At 46.9% G+C, this 13,457-nt stretch overlaps 35 non-coding genes across 35 annotated transcripts; 27 read left to right on the top strand and 8 right to left on the bottom strand.

Annotated features, from left to right (window-relative positions):
* Window positions 1-325: 325 nt before the first annotated feature.
* Window positions 326-398, top strand: trnav-aac (transfer RNA valine (anticodon AAC)). The gene has a single exon. It is a non-coding gene; the product is annotated as a tRNA-Val (tRNA).
* A 417-nt stretch (window positions 399-815) lies between these two features.
* Window positions 816-887, bottom strand: trnad-guc (transfer RNA aspartic acid (anticodon GUC)). Its single transcript has one exon. It is a non-coding gene; the product is annotated as a tRNA-Asp (tRNA).
* Window positions 888-1,172: 285 nt separating this feature from the next.
* On the top strand, window positions 1,173-1,245 carry trnav-aac (transfer RNA valine (anticodon AAC)). The gene has a single exon. It is a non-coding gene; the product is annotated as a tRNA-Val (tRNA).
* Window positions 1,246-1,349: 104 nt separating this feature from the next.
* On the bottom strand, window positions 1,350-1,421 carry trnad-guc (transfer RNA aspartic acid (anticodon GUC)). The gene has a single exon. It is a non-coding gene; the product is annotated as a tRNA-Asp (tRNA).
* A 393-nt stretch (window positions 1,422-1,814) lies between these two features.
* Window positions 1,815-1,887, top strand: trnav-aac (transfer RNA valine (anticodon AAC)). The gene has a single exon. It is a non-coding gene; the product is annotated as a tRNA-Val (tRNA).
* A 240-nt stretch (window positions 1,888-2,127) lies between these two features.
* Window positions 2,128-2,200, top strand: trnav-aac (transfer RNA valine (anticodon AAC)). The gene has a single exon. It is a non-coding gene; the product is annotated as a tRNA-Val (tRNA).
* A 569-nt stretch (window positions 2,201-2,769) lies between these two features.
* On the top strand, window positions 2,770-2,842 carry trnav-aac (transfer RNA valine (anticodon AAC)). The gene has a single exon. It is a non-coding gene; the product is annotated as a tRNA-Val (tRNA).
* Window positions 2,843-3,082: 240 nt separating this feature from the next.
* Window positions 3,083-3,155, top strand: trnav-aac (transfer RNA valine (anticodon AAC)). The gene has a single exon. It is a non-coding gene; the product is annotated as a tRNA-Val (tRNA).
* Window positions 3,156-3,395: 240 nt separating this feature from the next.
* Window positions 3,396-3,468, top strand: trnav-aac (transfer RNA valine (anticodon AAC)). Its single transcript has one exon. It is a non-coding gene; the product is annotated as a tRNA-Val (tRNA).
* An 866-nt stretch (window positions 3,469-4,334) lies between these two features.
* trnav-aac (transfer RNA valine (anticodon AAC)) lies at window positions 4,335-4,407 on the top strand. The gene has a single exon. It is a non-coding gene; the product is annotated as a tRNA-Val (tRNA).
* A 240-nt stretch (window positions 4,408-4,647) lies between these two features.
* Window positions 4,648-4,720, top strand: trnav-uac (transfer RNA valine (anticodon UAC)). The gene has a single exon. It is a non-coding gene; the product is annotated as a tRNA-Val (tRNA).
* Window positions 4,721-4,960: 240 nt separating this feature from the next.
* Window positions 4,961-5,033, top strand: trnav-aac (transfer RNA valine (anticodon AAC)). Its single transcript has one exon. It is a non-coding gene; the product is annotated as a tRNA-Val (tRNA).
* A 553-nt stretch (window positions 5,034-5,586) lies between these two features.
* trnav-aac (transfer RNA valine (anticodon AAC)) lies at window positions 5,587-5,659 on the top strand. The gene has a single exon. It is a non-coding gene; the product is annotated as a tRNA-Val (tRNA).
* A 240-nt stretch (window positions 5,660-5,899) lies between these two features.
* trnav-uac (transfer RNA valine (anticodon UAC)) lies at window positions 5,900-5,972 on the top strand. Its single transcript has one exon. It is a non-coding gene; the product is annotated as a tRNA-Val (tRNA).
* Window positions 5,973-6,076: 104 nt separating this feature from the next.
* On the bottom strand, window positions 6,077-6,148 carry trnad-guc (transfer RNA aspartic acid (anticodon GUC)). Its single transcript has one exon. It is a non-coding gene; the product is annotated as a tRNA-Asp (tRNA).
* Window positions 6,149-6,433: 285 nt separating this feature from the next.
* trnav-aac (transfer RNA valine (anticodon AAC)) lies at window positions 6,434-6,506 on the top strand. Its single transcript has one exon. It is a non-coding gene; the product is annotated as a tRNA-Val (tRNA).
* Window positions 6,507-6,608: 102 nt separating this feature from the next.
* Window positions 6,609-6,680, bottom strand: trnad-guc (transfer RNA aspartic acid (anticodon GUC)). The gene has a single exon. It is a non-coding gene; the product is annotated as a tRNA-Asp (tRNA).
* A 393-nt stretch (window positions 6,681-7,073) lies between these two features.
* On the top strand, window positions 7,074-7,146 carry trnav-aac (transfer RNA valine (anticodon AAC)). Its single transcript has one exon. It is a non-coding gene; the product is annotated as a tRNA-Val (tRNA).
* Window positions 7,147-7,386: 240 nt separating this feature from the next.
* On the top strand, window positions 7,387-7,459 carry trnav-aac (transfer RNA valine (anticodon AAC)). The gene has a single exon. It is a non-coding gene; the product is annotated as a tRNA-Val (tRNA).
* Window positions 7,460-7,699: 240 nt separating this feature from the next.
* trnav-aac (transfer RNA valine (anticodon AAC)) lies at window positions 7,700-7,772 on the top strand. The gene has a single exon. It is a non-coding gene; the product is annotated as a tRNA-Val (tRNA).
* Window positions 7,773-8,012: 240 nt separating this feature from the next.
* trnav-aac (transfer RNA valine (anticodon AAC)) lies at window positions 8,013-8,085 on the top strand. The gene has a single exon. It is a non-coding gene; the product is annotated as a tRNA-Val (tRNA).
* A 240-nt stretch (window positions 8,086-8,325) lies between these two features.
* On the top strand, window positions 8,326-8,398 carry trnav-aac (transfer RNA valine (anticodon AAC)). The gene has a single exon. It is a non-coding gene; the product is annotated as a tRNA-Val (tRNA).
* Window positions 8,399-8,638: 240 nt separating this feature from the next.
* trnav-aac (transfer RNA valine (anticodon AAC)) lies at window positions 8,639-8,711 on the top strand. Its single transcript has one exon. It is a non-coding gene; the product is annotated as a tRNA-Val (tRNA).
* An 866-nt stretch (window positions 8,712-9,577) lies between these two features.
* On the top strand, window positions 9,578-9,650 carry trnav-aac (transfer RNA valine (anticodon AAC)). The gene has a single exon. It is a non-coding gene; the product is annotated as a tRNA-Val (tRNA).
* A 240-nt stretch (window positions 9,651-9,890) lies between these two features.
* trnav-uac (transfer RNA valine (anticodon UAC)) lies at window positions 9,891-9,963 on the top strand. Its single transcript has one exon. It is a non-coding gene; the product is annotated as a tRNA-Val (tRNA).
* Window positions 9,964-10,067: 104 nt separating this feature from the next.
* Window positions 10,068-10,139, bottom strand: trnad-guc (transfer RNA aspartic acid (anticodon GUC)). Its single transcript has one exon. It is a non-coding gene; the product is annotated as a tRNA-Asp (tRNA).
* A 285-nt stretch (window positions 10,140-10,424) lies between these two features.
* On the top strand, window positions 10,425-10,497 carry trnav-aac (transfer RNA valine (anticodon AAC)). The gene has a single exon. It is a non-coding gene; the product is annotated as a tRNA-Val (tRNA).
* Window positions 10,498-10,599: 102 nt separating this feature from the next.
* Window positions 10,600-10,671, bottom strand: trnad-guc (transfer RNA aspartic acid (anticodon GUC)). Its single transcript has one exon. It is a non-coding gene; the product is annotated as a tRNA-Asp (tRNA).
* Window positions 10,672-11,064: 393 nt separating this feature from the next.
* Window positions 11,065-11,137, top strand: trnav-aac (transfer RNA valine (anticodon AAC)). The gene has a single exon. It is a non-coding gene; the product is annotated as a tRNA-Val (tRNA).
* Window positions 11,138-11,377: 240 nt separating this feature from the next.
* Window positions 11,378-11,450, top strand: trnav-aac (transfer RNA valine (anticodon AAC)). The gene has a single exon. It is a non-coding gene; the product is annotated as a tRNA-Val (tRNA).
* A 240-nt stretch (window positions 11,451-11,690) lies between these two features.
* Window positions 11,691-11,763, top strand: trnav-aac (transfer RNA valine (anticodon AAC)). Its single transcript has one exon. It is a non-coding gene; the product is annotated as a tRNA-Val (tRNA).
* Window positions 11,764-12,180: 417 nt separating this feature from the next.
* On the bottom strand, window positions 12,181-12,252 carry trnad-guc (transfer RNA aspartic acid (anticodon GUC)). Its single transcript has one exon. It is a non-coding gene; the product is annotated as a tRNA-Asp (tRNA).
* Window positions 12,253-12,537: 285 nt separating this feature from the next.
* Window positions 12,538-12,610, top strand: trnav-aac (transfer RNA valine (anticodon AAC)). The gene has a single exon. It is a non-coding gene; the product is annotated as a tRNA-Val (tRNA).
* Window positions 12,611-12,714: 104 nt separating this feature from the next.
* trnad-guc (transfer RNA aspartic acid (anticodon GUC)) lies at window positions 12,715-12,786 on the bottom strand. The gene has a single exon. It is a non-coding gene; the product is annotated as a tRNA-Asp (tRNA).
* A 393-nt stretch (window positions 12,787-13,179) lies between these two features.
* Window positions 13,180-13,252, top strand: trnav-aac (transfer RNA valine (anticodon AAC)). Its single transcript has one exon. It is a non-coding gene; the product is annotated as a tRNA-Val (tRNA).
* Window positions 13,253-13,457: the final 205 nt, after the last annotated feature.

Raw genomic sequence — 13,457 nt, 5'->3', positions numbered from 1 at the left:
CCTTCAGGCGAAAATTCCGTAGTGTAGTGGTTTTCACGTTCGCCTAACACGCGAAAGGTCCCCAGTTCAAAACTGGGCGGAAACATTGACCTTTTTCCCGCCCTGTCTGCAAAAGAAAATGATTCACTTGGTCAATTAAAAAAGACCACGCTTCCAGTCTGAGCATACGCTTACTGTTTGACGAAGACTCTCCCCGTCAGGGAATCGAACCCTGGTCTTCTGCGTGACAGGCAGAGATACTGTCCACTATATTCTCATCAGATCAGCTATCAGATCAAGATCTTCCGCAAAGAGCAGGCATATGTTCAAAAGAAACCTAGCCGTGGTTTCCGTAGTGTAGTGGTTATCACGTTCGCCTAACACGCGAAAGGTCCCCAGTTCGAAACTGGGCGGAAACATTGACCTTTTTCCCGCGCTGTCTGCAAAAGAAAATGATTCATTTGGTCAATTAAAAAAGACTACGCTTCCAGTCGGAGCATACGCTTACTGTTTGACGAAGACTCTCCCCGTCAGGGAATCGAACCCTGGTCTTCTGCGTGACAGGCAGAGATACTGTCCACTATATTCTCATCAGATCAGCCATCAGATCAAGATCTTCCGCAAAGAGCAGGCATATGTTCAAAAGAAACCTAGCCTTGGTTTCCGTAGTGTAGTGGTTATTACGTTCGCTTAACACGCGAAAGGTCCCCAGTTCAAAACTGGGCGGAAACATTGACCTTTTTCCCGCCCTGTCTGCAAAAGAAAATGATTCACTTGGTCAATTAAAAAAGACTACGCTTCCAGTCTGAGCATACGCTTACTGTTTGACGAAGACTCTCCCCGTCAGGGAATCGAACCCTGGTCTTCTGCGTGACAGGCAGAGATACTGTCCACTATACTAACGAGGAATCACTCTGAAATCCTTATGCCAGATTTCTGGCCGTTGTAAAGAGAAGGTACGCACTTGAACACTTTCCCTTCCGGCGAAAATTCAGTCCTGGCTGGGTTTGATCAGTCCTCAACTTCCTAGCGGAAAACCACAGCCTCGTACATGTAGGAATTGATTCTCATCCCGACCGCTTTAGAACTGACGTCAAACTGTAGAATAGTGATGAAGGTCAAGTCATGATGAAGCCATCAGATCAAGATCTTCCCCAAAGAGCAGGCATATGTTCAAAAGAAACCTAGCTGTGGTTTCCGTAGTGTAGTGGTTATCACGTTCGCCTAACACGCGAAAGGTCCCCAGTTCGAAACTGGGCGGAAACATTAACCTTTTTCCCGCCCTGTCTGCAAAAGAAAATTATTCACTTGGTCAATTAAAAAAGACTACGCTTCCAGTCTGAGCATACGCTTACTGTTTGACGAAGACTCTCCCCGTCAGGGAATCGAACCCTGGTCTTCTGCGTGACAGGCAGAGATACTGTCCACTATACTAACGAGGAATCACTCTGAAATCCTTATGCCAGATTTCTGGCCGTTGTGAAGAGAAGGTACGCACTTGAACACTTTCCCTTCCGGCGAAAATTCCGTAGTGTAGTGGTTATCACGTTCGCCTAACACGCGAAAGGTCCCCAGTTCAAAACTGGGCGGAAACATTGACCTTTTTCCCGCCCTGTCTGCAAAAGAAAATGATTCACTTGGTCAATTAAAAAAGACCACGCTTCCAGTCTGAGCATACGCTTACTGTTTGACGAAGACTCTCCCCGTCAGGGAATCGAACCCTGGTCTTCTGCGTGACAGGCAGAGATACTGTCCACTATATTCTCATCAGATCAGCCATCAGATCAAGATCTTCCGCAAAGAGCAGGCATATGTTCAAAAGAAACCTAGCCGTGGTTTCCGTAGTGTAGTGGTTATCACGTTCGCCTAACACGCGAAAGGTCCCCAGTTCGAAACTGGGCGGAAACATTGACCTTTTTCCCGCCCTGTCTGCAAAAGAAAATGATTAACTTGGTCAATTAAAAAAGACTACGCTTCCAGTCTGAGCATACGCTTACTGTTTGACGAAGACTCTACCCGTCAGGGAATCGAACCCTGGTCTTCTGCGTGACAGGCAGAGATACTGTCCACTATATTCTCTTCAGATCAGCCATCGGATCAAGATCTTCCGCAAAGAGCAGGCATATGTTCAAAAGAAACCTAGCTGTGGTTTCCGTAGTGTAGTGGTTATCACGTTCGCCTAACACGCGAAAGGTCCCCAGTTCGAAACTGGGCGGAAACATTGACCTTTTTCCCGCGCTGTCTGCAAAAGAAAATGATTCACTTGGTCAATTAAAAAAGACTACGCTTCCAGTCTGAGCATACGCTTACTGTTTGACGAAGACTCTCCCCGTCAGGGAATCGAACCATGGTCTTCTGCGTGACAGGCAGAGATACTGTCCACTATACTAACGAGGAATCACTCTGAAATCCTTATGCCAGATTTCTGGCCGTTGTGAAGAGAAGGTACGCACTTGAACACTTTCCCTTCCGGCGAAAATTCCGTAGTGTAGTGGTTATCACGTTCGCCTAACACGCGAAAGGTCCCCAGTTCAAAACTGGGCGGAAACATTGACCTTTTTCCCGCCCTGTCTGCAAAAGAAAATGATTCACTTGGTCAATTAAAAAAGACCACGCTTCCAGTCTGAGCATACGCTTACTGTTTGACGAAGACTCTCCCCGTCAGGGAATCGAACCCTGGTCTTCTGCGTGACAGGCAGAGATACTGTCCACTATATTCTCATCAGATCAGCTATCAGATCAAGATCTTCCGCAAAGAGCAGGCATATGTTCAAAAGAAACCTAGCCGTGGTTTCCGTAGTGTAGTGGTTATCACGTTCGCCTAACACGCGAAAGGTCCCCAGTTCGAAACTGGGCGGAAACATTGACCTTTTTCCCGCGCTGTCTGCAAAAGAAAATGATTCATTTGGTCAATTAAAAAAGACTACGCTTCCAGTCGGAGCATACGCTTACTGTTTGACGAAGACTCTCCCCGTCAGGGAATCGAACCCTGGTCTTCTGCGTGACAGGCAGAGATACTGTCCACTATATTCTCATCAGATCAGCCATCAGATCAAGATCTTCCGCAAAGAGCAGGCATATGTTCAAAAGAAACCTAGCCGTGGTTTCCGTAGTGTAGTGGTTATCACGTTCGCCTAACACGCGAAAGGTCCCCAGTTCGAAACTGGGCGGAAACATTGACCTTTTTCCCGCCCTGTCTGCAAAAGAAAATGATTAACTTGGTCAATTAAAAAAGACTACGCTTCCAGTCTGAGCATACGCTTACTGTTTGACGAAGACTCTCCCCGTCAGGGAATCGAACCCTGGTCTTCTGCGTGACAGGCAGAGATACTGTCCACTATATTCTCTTCAGATCAGCCATCAGATCAAGATCTTCCGCAAAGAGCAGGCATATGTTCAAAAGAAACCTAGCTGTGGTTTCCGTAGTGTAGTGGTTATCACGTTCGCCTAACACGCGAAAGGTCCCCAGTTCGAAACTGGGCGGAAACATTGACCTTTTTCCCGCGCTGTCTGCAAAAGAAAATGATTCACTTGGTCAATTAAAAAAGACTACGCTTCCAGTCTGAGCATACGCTTACTGTTTGACGAAGACTCTCCCCGTCAGGGAATCGAACCCTGGTCTTCTGCGTGACAGGCAGAGATACTGTCCACTATATTCTCTTCAGATCAGCCATCAGATCAAGATCTTCCGCAAAGAGCAGGCATATGTTCAAAAGAAACCTAGCTGTGGTTTCCGTAGTGTAGTGGTTATCACGTTTGCCTAACACGCGAAAGGTCCCCAGTTCGAAACTGGGCGGAAACATTAACCTTTTTCCCGCCCTGTCTGCAAAAGAAAATTATTCACTTGGTCAATTAAAAAAGACTACGCTTCCAGTCTGAGCATACGCTTACTGTTTGACGAAGACTCTCCCCGTCAGGGAATCGAACCCTGGTCTTCTGCGTGACAGGCAGAGATACTGTCCACTATATTCTCATCAGATCAGCCATCAGATCAAGATCTTCCGCAAAGAGCAGGCATATGTTCAAAAGAAACCTAGCCTTGGTTTCCGTAGTGTAGTGGTTATTACGTTCGCCTAACACGCGAAAGGTCCCCAGTTCGAAACTGGGCGGAAACATTGACCTTTTTCCCGCGCTGTCTGCAAAAGAAAATGATTCACTTGGTCAATTAAAAAAGACTACGCTTCCAGTCTGAGCATACGCTTACTGTTTGACGAAGACTCTCCCCGTCAGGGAATCGAACCCTGGTCTTCTGCGTGACAGGCAGAGATACTGTCCACTATATTCTCTTCAGATCAGCCATCAGATCAAGATCTTCCGCAAAGAGCAGGCATATGTTCAAAAGAAACCTAGCCGTGGTTTCCGTAGTGTAGTGGTTATCACGTTCGCCTAACACGCGAAAGGTCCCCAGTTCGAAACTGGGCGGAAACATTGACCTTTTTCCCGCGCTGTCTGCAAAAGAAAATGATTCACTTGGTCAATTAAAAAAGACTACGCTTCCAGTCTGAGCATACGCTTACTGTTTGACGAAGACTCTCCCCGTCAGGGAATCGAACCCTGGTCTTCTGCGTGACAGGCAGAGATACTGTCCACTATATTCTCATCAGATCAGCCATCAGATCAAGATCTTCCGCAAAGAGCAGGCATATGTTCAAAAGAAACCTAGCCTTGGTTTCTGTAGTGTAGTGGTTATCACGTTCGCCTTACACGTGAAAGGTCCCCAGTTCAAAACTGGGCGGAAACATTGACCTTTTTCCCGCCCTGTCTGCAAAAGAAAATGATTCACTTGGTCAATTAAAAAAGACTACGCTTCCAGTCTGAGCATACGCTTACTGTTTGACGAAGACTCTCCCCGTCAGGGAATCGAACCCTGGTCTTCTGCGTGACAGGCAGAGATACTGTCCACTATATTCTCATCAGATCAGCTATCAGATCAAGATCTTCCGCAAAGAGCAGGCATATGTTCAAAAGAAACCTAGCCGTGGTTTCCGTAGTGTAGTGGTTATCACGTTCGCCTAACACGCGAAAGGTCCCCAGTTCGAAACTGGGCGGAAACATTGACCTTTTTCCCGCGCTGTCTGCAAAAGAAAATGATTCACTTGGTCAATTAAAAAAGACTACGCTTCCAGTCTGAGCATACGCTTACTGTTTGACGAAGACTCTCCCCGTCAGGGAATCGAACCCTGGTCTTCTGCGTGACAGGCAGAGATACTGTCCACTATATTCTCTTCAGATCAGCCATCAGATCAAGATCTTCCGCAAAGAGCAGGCATATGTTCAAAAGAAACCTAGCTGTGGTTTCCGTAGTGTAGTGGTTATCACGTTTGCCTAACACGCGAAAGGTCCCCAGTTCGAAACTGGGCGGAAACATTAACCTTTTTCCCGCCCTGTCTGCAAAAGAAAATTATTCACTTGGTCAATTAAAAAAGACTACGCTTCCAGTCTGAGCATACGCTTACTGTTTGACGAAGACTCTCCCCGTCAGGGAATCGAACCCTGGTCTTCTGTGTGACAGGCAGAGATACTGTCCACTATATTCTCTTCAGATCAGCCATCAGATCAAGATCTTCCGCAAAGAGCAGGCATATGTTCAAAAGAAACCTAGCCGTGGTTTCCGTAGTGTAGTGGTTATCACGTTCGCCTAACACGCGAAAGGTCCCCAGTTCGAAACTGGGCGGAAACATTGACCTTTTTCCCGCGCTGTCTGCAAAAGAAAATGATTCACTTGGTCAATTAAAAAAGACTACGCTTCCAGTCTGAGCATACGCTTACTGTTTGACGAAGACTCTCCCCGTCAGGGAATCGAACCCTGGTCTTCTGCGTGACAGGCAGAGATACTGTCCACTATATTCTCATCAGATCAGCCATCAGATCAAGATCTTCCGCAAAGAGCAGGCATATGTTCAAAAGAAACCTAGCCTTGGTTTCCGTAGTGTAGTGGTTATCACGTTCGCCTTACACGTGAAAGGTCCCCAGTTCAAAACTGGGCGGAAACATTGACCTTTTTCCCGCCCTGTCTGCAAAAGAAAATGATTCACTTGGTCAATTAAAAAAGACTACGCTTCCAGTCTGAGCATACGCTTACTGTTTGACGAAGACTCTCCCCGTCAGGGAATCGAACCCTGGTCTTCTGCGTGACAGGCAGAGATACTGTCCACTATACTAACGAGGAATCACTCTGAAATCCTTATGCCAGATTTCTGGCCGTTGTGAAGAGAAGGTACGCACTTGAACACTTTCCCTTCCGGCGAAAATTCAGTCCTGGCTGGGTTTGATCAGTCCTCAACTTCCTAGCGGAAAACCACAGCCTCGTACATGTAGGAATTGATTCTCATCCCGACCGCTTTAGAACTGACGTCAAACTGTAGCATAGTGATGAAGGTCAAGTCATGATGAAGCCATCAGATCAAGATCTTCCCCAAAGAGCAGGCATATGTTCAAAAGAAACCTAGCTGTGGTTTCCGTAGTGTAGTGGTTATCACGTTCGCCTAACACGCGAAAGGTCCCCAGTTCGAAACTGGGCGGAAACATTAACCTTTTTCCCGCCCTGTCTGCAAAAGAAAATTATTCACTTGGTCAATTAAAAAAGACTACGCTTCCAGTCTGAGCATACGCTTACTGTTTGACGAAGACTCCCCGTCAGGGAATCGAACCCTGGTCTTCTGCGTGACAGGCAGAGATACTGTCCACTATACTAACGAGGAATCACTCTGAAATCCTTATGCCAGATTTCTGGCCTTTGTGAAGAGAAGGTACGCACTTGAACACTTTCCCTTCCGGCGAAAATTCCGTAGTGTAGTGGTTATCACGTTCGCCTAACACGCGAAAGGTCCCCAGTTCGAAACTGGGCGGAAACATTGACCTTTTTCCCGCCCTGTCTGCAAAAGAAAATGATTCACTTGGTCAATTAAAAAAGACCACGCTTCCAGTCTGAGCATACGCTTACTGTTTGACGAAGACTCTCCCCGTCAGGGAATCGAACCCTGGTCTTCTGCGTGACAGGCAGAGATACTGTCCACTATATCCTCATCAGATCAGCCATCAGATCAAGATCTTCCGCAAAGAGCAGGCATATGTTCAAAAGAACCCTAGCCGTGGTTTCCGTAGTGTAGTGGTTATCACGTTCGCCTAACACGCGAAAGGTCCCCAGTTCGAAACTGGGCGGAAACATTGACCTTTTTCCCGCCCTGTCTGCAAAAGAAAATGATTAACTTGGTCAATTAAAAAAGACTACGCTTCCAGTCTGAGCATACGCTTACTGTTTGACGAAGACTCTCCCCGTCAGGGAATCGAACCCTGGTCTTCTGCGTGACAGGCAGAGATACTGTCCACTATATTCTCATCAGATCAGCCATCAGATCAAGATCTTCCGCAAAGAGCAGGCATATGTTCAAAAGAAACCTAGCCGTGGTTTCCGTAGTGTAGTGGTTATCACGTTCGCCTAACACGCGAAAGGTCCCCAGTTCGAAACTGGGCGGAAACATTGACCTTTTTCCCGCCCTGTCTGCAAAAGAAAATGATTCACTTGGTCAATTAAAAAAGACCACGCTTCCAGTCTGAGCATACGCTTACTGTTTGACGAAGACTCTCCCCGTCAGGGAATCGAACCCTGGTCTTCTGCGTGACAGGCAGAGATACTGTCCACTATATCCTCATCAGATCAGCCATCAGATCAAGATCTTCCGCAAAGAGCAGGCATATGTTCAAAAGAACCCTAGCCGTGGTTTCCGTAGTGTAGTGGTTATCACGTTCGCCTAACACGCGAAAGGTCCCCAGTTCGAAACTGGGCGGAAACATTGACCTTTTTCCCGCCCTGTCTGCAAAAGAAAATGATTAACTTGGTCAATTAAAAAAGACTACGCTTCCAGTCTGAGCATACGCTTACTGTTTGACGAAGACTCTCCCCGTCAGGGAATCGAACCCTGGTCTTCTGCGTGACAGGCAGAGATACTGTCCACTATATTCTCATCAGATCAGCTATCAGATCAAGATCTTCCGCAAAGAGCAGGCATATGTTCAAAAGAAACCTAGCCGTGGTTTCCGTAGTGTAGTGGTTATCACGTTCGCCTAACACGCGAAAGGTCCCCAGTTCGAAACTGGGCGGAAACATTGACCTTTTTCCCGCGCTGTCTGCAAAAGAAAATGATTCATTTGGTCAATTAAAAAAGACTACGCTTCCAGTCGGAGCATACGCTTACTGTTTGACGAAGACTCTCCCCGTCAGGGAATCGAACCCTGGTCTTCTGCGTGACAGGCAGAGATACTGTCCACTATATTCTCATCAGATCAGCCATCAGATCAAGATCTTCCGCAAAGAGCAGGCATATGTTCAAAAGAAACCTAGCCGTGGTTTCCGTAGTGTAGTGGTTATCACGTTCGCCTAACACGCGAAAGGTCCCCAGTTCGAAACTGGGCGGAAACATTGACCTTTTTCCCGCCCTGTCTGCAAAAGAAAATGATTAACTTGGTCAATTAAAAAAGACTACGCTTCCTGTCTGAGCATACGCTTACTGTTTGACGAAGACTCTACCCGTCAGGGAATCGAACCCTGGTCTTCTGCGTGACAGGCAGAGATACTGTCCACTATATTCTCTTCAGATCAGCCATCAGATCAAGATCTTCCGCAAAGAGCAGGCATATGTTCAAAAGAAACCTAGCTGTGGTTTCCGTAGTGTAGTGGTTATCACGTTCGCCTAACACGCGAAAGGTCCCCAGTTCGAAACTGGGCGGAAACATTGACCTTTTTCCCGCGCTGTCTGCAAAAGAAAATGATTCACTTGGTCAATTAAAAAAGACAACGCTTCCAGTCTGAGCATACGCTTACTGTTTGACGAAGACTCTCCCCGTCAGGGAATCGAACCCTGGTCTTCTGCGTGACAGGCAGAGATACTGTCCACTATATTCTCTTCAGATCAGCCATCAGATCAAGATCTTCCGCAAAGAGCAGGCATATGTTCAAAAGAAACCTAGCTGTGGTTTCCGTAGTGTAGTGGTTATCACGTTTGCCTAACACGCGAAAGGTCCCCAGTTCGAAACTGGGCGGAAACATTAACCTTTTTCCCGCCCTGTCTGCAAAAGAAAATTATTCACTTGGTCAATTAAAAAAGACTACGCTTCCAGTCTGAGCATACGCTTACTGTTTGACGAAGACTCTCCCCGTCAGGGAATCGAACCCTGGTCTTCTGCGTGACAGGCAGAGATACTGTCCACTATATTCTCATCAGATCAGCCATCAGATCAAGATCTTCCGCAAAGAGCAGGCATATGTTCAAAAGAAACCTAGCCTTGGTTTCCGTAGTGTAGTGGTTATTACGTTCGCCTAACACGCGAAAGGTCCCCAGTTCGAAACTGGGCGGAAACATTGACCTTTTTCCCGCGCTGTCTGCAAAAGAAAATGATTCACTTGGTCAATTAAAAAAGACTACGCTTCCAGTCTGAGCATACGCTTACTGTTTGACGAAGACTCTCCCCGTCAGGGAATCGAACCCTGGTCTTCTGTGTGACAGGCAGAGATACTGTCCACTATATTCTCTTCAGATCAGCCATCAGATCAAGATCTTCCGCAAAGAGCAGGCATATGTTCAAAAGAAACCTAGCCGTGGTTTCCGTAGTGTAGTGGTTATCACGTTCGCCTAACACGCGAAAGGTCCCCAGTTCGAAACTGGGCGGAAACATTGACCTTTTTCCCGCGCTGTCTGCAAAAGAAAATGATTCACTTGGTCAATTAAAAAAGACTACGCTTCCAGTCTGAGCATACGCTTACTGTTTGACGAAGACTCTCCCCGTCAGGGAATCGAACCCTGGTCTTCTGCGTGACAGGCAGAGATACTGTCCACTATATTCTCATCAGATCAGCCATCAGATCAAGATCTTCCGCAAAGAGCAGGCATATGTTCAAAAGAAACCTAGCCTTGGTTTCCGTAGTGTAGTGGTTATCACGTTCGCCTTACACGTGAAAGGTCCCCAGTTCAAAACTGGGCGGAAACATTGACCTTTTTCCCGCCCTGTCTGCAAAAGAAAATGATTCACTTGGTCAATTAAAAAAGACTACGCTTCCAGTCTGAGCATACGCTTACTGTTTGACGAAGACTCTCCCCGTCAGGGAATCGAACCCTGGTCTTCTGCGTGACAGGCAGAGATACTGTCCACTATACTAACGAGGAATCACTCTGAAATCCTTATGCCAGATTTCTGGCCGTTGTGAAGAGAAGGTACGCACTTGAACACTTTCCCTTCCGGCGAAAATTCAGTCCTGGCTGGGTTTGATCAGTCCTCAACTTCCTAGCGGAAAACCACAGCCTCGTACATGTAGGAATTGATTCTCATTCCGACCGCTTTAGAACTGACGTCAAACTGTAGCATAGTGATGAAGGTCAAGTCATGATGAAGCCATCAGATCAAGATCTTCCCCAAAGAGCAGGCATATGTTCAAAAGAAACCTAGCTGTGGTTTCCGTAGTGTAGTGGTTATCACGTTCGCCTAACACGCGAAAGGTCCCCAGTTCGAAACTGGGCGGAAACATTAACCTTTTTCCCGCCCTGTCTGCAAAAGAAAATTATTCACTTGGTCAATTAAAAAAGACTACGCTTCCAGTCTGAGCATACGCTTACTGTTTGACGAAGACTCCCCGTCAGGGAATCGAACCCTGGTCTTCTGCGTGACAGGCAGAGATACTGTCCACTATACTAACGAGGAATCACTCTGAAATCCTTATGCCAGATTTCTGGCCTTTGTGAAGAGAAGGTACGCACTTGAACACTTTCCCTTCCGGCGAAAATTCCGTAGTGTAGTGGTTATCACGTTCGCCTAACACGCGAAAGGTCCCCAGTTCGAAACTGGGCGGAAACATTGACCTTTTTCCCGCCCTGTCTGCAAAAGAAAATGATTCACTTGGTCAATTAAAAAAGACCACGCTTCCAGTCTGAGCATACGCTTACTGTTTGACGAAGACTCTCCCCGTCAGGGAATCGAACCCTGGTCTTCTGCGTGACAGGCAGAGATACTGTCCACTATATCCTCATCAGATCAGCCATCAGATCAAGATCTTCCGCAAAGAGCAGGCATATGTTCAAAAGAACCCTAGCCGTGGTTTCCGTAGTGTAGTGGTTATCACGTTCGCCTAACACGCGAAAGGTCCCCAGTTCGAAACTGGGCGGAAACATTGACCTTTTTCCCGCCCTGTCTGCAAAAGAAAATGATTAACTTGGTCAATTAAAAAAGACTACGCTTCCAGTCTGAGCATACGCTTACTGTTTGACGAAGACTCTCCCCGTCAGGGAATCGAACCCTGGTCTTCTGCGTGACAGGCAGAGATACTGTCCACTATATTCTCATCAGATCAGCCATCAGATCAAGATCTTCCGCAAAGAGCAGGCATATGTTCAAAAGAAACCTAGCCGTGGTTTCCGTAGTGTAGTGGTTATCACGTTCGCCTAACACGCGAAAGGTCCCCAGTTCGAAACTGGGCGGAAACATTGACCTTTTTCCCGCCCTGTCTGCAAAAGAAAATGATTAACTTGGTCAATTAAAAAAGACTACGCTTCCAGTCTGAGCATACGCTTACTGTTTGACGAAGACTCTCCCCGTCAGGGAATCGAACCCTGGTCTTCTGCGTGACAGGCAGAGATACTGTCCACTATATTCTCTTCAGATCAGCCATCAGATCAAGATCTTCCGCAAAGAGCAGGCATATGTTCAAAAGAAACCTAGCTGTGGTTTCCGTAGTGTAGTGGTTATCACGTTCGCCTAACAAGCGAAAGGTCCCCAGTTCGAAACTGGGCGGAAACATTGACCTTTTTCCCGCGCTGTCTGCAAAAGAAAATGATTCACTTGGTCAATTAAAAAAGACTACGCTTCCAGTCTGAGCATACGCTTACTGTTTGACGAAGACTCTCCCCGTCAGGGAATCGAACCCTGTTCTTCTGCGTGACAGGCAGAGATACTGTCCACTATATTCTCATCAGATCAGCCATCAGATCAAGATCTTCCGCAAAGAGCAGGCATATGTTCAAAAGAAACCTAGCCTTGGTTTCCGTAGTGTAGTGGTTATTACGTTCGCCTAACACGCGAAAGGTCCCCAGTTCAAAACTGGGCGGAAACATTGACCTTTTTCCCGCCCTGTCTGCAAAAGAAAATGATTCACTTGGTCAATTAAAAAAGACTACGCTTCCAGTCTGAGCATACGCTTACTGTTTGACGAAGACTCTCCCCGTCAGGGAATCGAACCCTGGTCTTCTGCGTGACAGGCAGAGATACTGTCCACTATACTAACGAGGAATCACTCTGAAATCCTTATGCCAGATTTCTGGCCGTTGTGAAGAGAAGGTACGCACTTGAACACTTTCCCTTCCGGCGAAAATTCAGTCCTGGCTGGGTTTGATCAGTCCTCAACTTCCTAGCGGAAAACCACAGCCTCGTACATGTAGGAATTGATTCTCATCCCGACCGCTTTCGAACTGACGTCAAACTGTAGAATAGTGATGAAGGTCAAGTCATGATGAAGCCATCAGATCAAGATCTTCCCCAAAGAGCAGGCATATGTTCAAAAGAAACCTAGCTGTGGTTTCCGTAGTGTAGTGGTTATCACGTTCGCCTAACACGCGAAAGGTCCCCAGTTCGAAACTGGGCGGAAACATTAACCTTTTTCCCGCCCTGTCTGCAAAAGAAAATTATTCACTTGGTCAATTAAAAAAGACTACGCTTCCAGTCTGAGCATACGCTTACTGTTTGACGAAGACTCTCCCCGTCAGGGAATCGAACCCTGGTCTTCTGCGTGACAGGCAGAGATACTGTCCACTATACTAACGAGGAATCACTCTGAAATCCTTATGCCAGATTTCTGGCCGTTGTGAAGAGAAGGTACGCACTTGAACACTTTCCCTTCCGGCGAAAATTCCGTAGTGTAGTGGTTATCACGTTCGCCTAACACGCGAAAGGTCCCCAGTTCAAAACTGGGCGGAAACATTGACCTTTTTCCCGCCCTGTCTGCAAAAGAAAATGATTCACTTGGTCAATTAAAAAAGACCACGCTTCCAGTCTGAGCATACGCTTACTGTTTGACGAAGACTCTCCCCGTCAGGGAATCGAACCCTGGTCTTCTGCGTGACAGGCAGAGATACTGTCCACTATATTCTCATCAGATCAGCCATCAGATCAAGATCTTCCGCAAAGAGCAGGCATATGTTCAAAAGAAAGCTAGCCGTGGTTTCCGTAGTGTAGTGGTTATCACGTTCGCCTAACACGCGAAAGGTCCCCAGTTCGAAACTGGGCGGAAACATTGACCTTTTTCCCGCGCTGTCTGCAAAAGAAAATGATTCATTTGGTCAATTAAAAAAGACTACGCTTCCAGTCGGAGCATACGCTTACTGTTTGACGAAGACTCTCCCCGTCAGGGAATCGAACCCTGGTCTTCTGCGTGACAGGCAGAGATACTGTCCACTATATTCTCTTCAGATCAGCCATCAGATCAAGATCTTCCGCAA

The sequence above is a fragment of the Pungitius pungitius genome, unplaced genomic scaffold, assembly GCF_949316345.1.
Source record: "Pungitius pungitius unplaced genomic scaffold, fPunPun2.1 scaffold_33, whole genome shotgun sequence".
Taxonomy (NCBI): Eukaryota; Metazoa; Chordata; class Actinopteri; order Perciformes; family Gasterosteidae; genus Pungitius; species Pungitius pungitius.
Note: the sequence above shows the minus strand (reverse complement) of the source record. Positions and strands in the feature narration are given on the sequence as shown.